This window comes from Lactuca virosa, chromosome 1, assembly GCF_052849685.1.
Source record: "Lactuca virosa cultivar CGN04683 chromosome 1, Lactuca_virosa_CGN04683_v6, whole genome shotgun sequence".
Lineage (NCBI taxonomy): Eukaryota > Viridiplantae > Streptophyta > Magnoliopsida > Asterales > Asteraceae > Lactuca > Lactuca virosa.
The window spans coordinates 30953869-30957448 of NC_136426.1; positions in this window are offsets into that span (position 1 = coordinate 30953869).

Here is a 3580-nt window from a genome sequence, read left to right on the forward strand (position 1 = left end):
TTTACTAGTTAGTGAAAGACAACTAGAACTCCTAAAAGCACAAAGCAAGCAGCATTCAGACAAAGGAAACTACTCAAGCAAATCTATTCTCATAACAAGAAACTGTGCTAGCATACAATGCTAAGCTCATACTATCAGGCATAACCTAAACATGCTATCCTACTACTGTCTACTCAATACTAGCATACAATTCTCATAAGGCTGGAACACATAAAGCAGGCACATATGGCATCATTCCTAGATCCTTAGTCCTATTCTAGCATGCTGTTCTACTAAAACTGGTAAAACATAACATAAACTTGTATGGGTACTCTGGGGAAAACTTACTTGAGCTCGACCGGTCACGCACATCACACACCTTGTTCTTTCTCAAAACTCTTTTACTTAGCCTTTAGAAAATCATTTCTTTATAAAAATCTTTTAATCCCTCGATTTGAGTCCAGACACCCCCGAAGGTGTGTCCGAATCCCTCAAACCAGGGCTCTGATACCAACTTGTAACGACCCAATTTTCACGTCCGAAAATTTCCTTTTTGATTAATTGATTTGTAAAACATTTGTATTAAAACATCATCCGATCATATCATTTCATAAAATATATCTCGTGTCTGAAAACCAAATCATAAAATAATAATAATGTCAGAGTACAATCCCATAACATCTCATAATGCAGAAAAACCAATGCGTGTGTGTATGATGTGCCCCTACCGCGCCAGCTCCTTCCCCTTCGCTGAAGAGGTACCTGAAACAAAACTGTAAACTGTAAGCACGAAGCTTAGTGAGTTCCCCCATCATCCACATACCATACAAACATATAGCATACATACTGCCAGGCATTTCTGGGGTGCCGACCTACCCGTACGGCCATTCTGGGGTGCCGACCTACCCATGCAGCCATTCTGGGGTGCCGTCCTACCTGCGTCAAGCCATTCTGGGGTGCTGACCTACCCATGTCGAGCCATTCTGGGGTGCTGACTACCCTTCGGTCCTAACAACTGAACCTCGGGGACTATTTCACCCCCTACTACTACTATCGCATATATCATAGCATAATCTACTGTCAGACATATCTGGGGTGTCCGACCTACCCTTCGGTCCTAACAACCGAATCTCGGGGACTATTCCCCCTCCTACTACCTCTAGCTCATGTAACATATCATGCTAGCAGCTAAACATATCATAACATACTGTTAGGCATATCTGGGGTGCCTAACCTACCCTTCGGTCCTAACCTACCCTTCGGTCCTAACAACCGAACTCTATCACTATCACATATCATATCACGCTAGCATATAACATATCAGGTAGTAGCAACACAGATGGATATCACAAAGACAAACATCTATCATACGATCCCTACTGGTGGGCCGGCATTGTGGCCGTAGACCCACCGCTACTGGAAGGTAACTCACCTCGTAGTAGCTGCTGATCTGTGCTGGAATCCTCTGACTGCTGCCGCTGCTGCTCCGGAAATCCTCCGGCTATAATTCCCACAAAACACTTAGTCATACACTGCTAACTGTTCTTAGGGTAAAATGACCATTTTACCCCTGACCAAGTCAAAGTCAAAGTCAACTTCCAGTTGACCTGACTCGCCGAGTTGGCTTGCCAACTCGCCGAGTCCCTATCCTTCCTTTTGTCCTTATACCCGTCTCTACTCGTCGAGTTAGGCGATGACTCGACGAGTTTTCCTTCTAATTGAACATCGACATGAAAACTCATCCGACTCGCCGAGTTGATGAACAACTCGTCGAGTTCACCTTCATCTCATGAACAAGTTCTGTCCTCGACTCGCCGAGTTGATGAACAACTCGTCGAGTTCATCTTCATCCTTAAGAAGATTGCCTTGGACTCGCCGAGTCTGTTCTAGCACTCGCCGAGTCCCATGAATTCCAGAACCATAGCTTAGTCCAGAACATTGGGTCACTCCCCGGGACTCCCTAAAACCTTTCCACACTCAACTGGGTCCTTTTGACCCTCAACTGATATGGGACAGAACCCCAGGACTCGCCGAGTCCAAGAATGGACTCGTCGAGTTGGTCACATCCTCTCACTAAATCTTCGATTTCTGATGTACAACCCTTGATCAAAAGATAGATCTATGCTTCTACAATCGATCTAGCACGTAAAGTTACAACCTTTACCTGCTTGCATGGGACTTTGAGCTCAAAAGGTCCTAAAACAAGCTCTAACAATGCATGGGGCCTTCTTTGAGTGCAAAAGCCACTCCTTTCTGCCTTGTAACCCCTCTAAGGACCTAGATCCGAAACATCAACCCCAAACCATGCTTGCAATCATGGTTGGTGACCAAAATGGCTTAGAAAAGCCCTAGAACTCCACAAAATGGGATCTATCAAAAGAACAAACAAGGTATAGACTTTATACCTTCTGTAGACTGCAAATGATGCTCAAAATCGGATCCCTCTAGCCTCCTCTTGATCCTTCAAGCTTTTCCTTCCTTCCTTGGGTCACAAAAGCACCAAAATCACTCCAAATGCCTTAGATTGCTTCAATAACGGCTAGGGTTTCAATGAGAGGTGTTTGGGAGCATAAAGGGGCGATGGAGGCTGCATAAGGTCGTTTAAATAGGGTACAAACCCTCGGGTTAGGGTTTTTGTCCAGACAGTGCCTACTCGCCGAGTCCGGGACCCGACTCGCCGAGTACATCACTTAAATCTCGCGTCCCGTCCCGCTTCTACTCGGCGAGTTGGTCCCTCAACTCGCCGAGTCCAAGGCCAAAAATGCAGAATACTTAGAAAGAAATACGTACCAAGAACCAGGTGCTACATGATGAGTGGTAATGGGCAGTAGTTCCGAAGTAAGCTCATTGACAGCATCGGCATCGGTGGGAGGAACATAAGGCATGTTGCTTTGGATGGACCTGTTCCTCATGGAGATAAGAGTTGACTCCACTTGAGCTCTGGTGAGATCTGGACGTTTGGATGCGGCCCTGTTGACAAAATCTTCCCATTGGGGATCATTAACACCTGGTCGTCATGTACGCCTTCCGGGTATCAGACCAATTGAGGCTTCCGGAGTCGGAGAGACTGCTCCAGCCCCGGAAAGGTTGGGGTCCGGAATAGGGGTTCCGAAGTGTGTGCTTGTGTGAGAATCGAAATGAATATCAAAGGTGACTCGTGGGTGTGTTCCAGGGGGCTGCAAGGAACTATGATCAACACCGGCATCACCTTTTTGGGAAGGTGAGGGTGGATTATGTGGAGACTCCCCGTGAGTGTGTGCAAGTGATTTTGAAACATCGAGGGGTACCTCGGATGAGTGGGTAGGTGGGGTGTGTGGACGGCCAGAATCAGCCGGAATGTCATGGGTGCCTTCCTGTTGAGAGGAGGCACTGACTTTGGCTTTCTTTTTAGTATTTGGCTTTGTGGGAGAAGCCTTTAGCTTGTCTGGTTTCTTAATCTCAGGTCCGGACGTAGTAGGTATGGCCTCTTCCAAAATGGGCTCAACAGAGACTGGGGCAGGTTGTGTTGGGTCGAACACAACCGAAGTCTCTATGTGTTATTTTAAATAAAAGGAATCAGAAGGAATGAGGGCCAACATGTGGTCCGGAAGACGTCTGACCG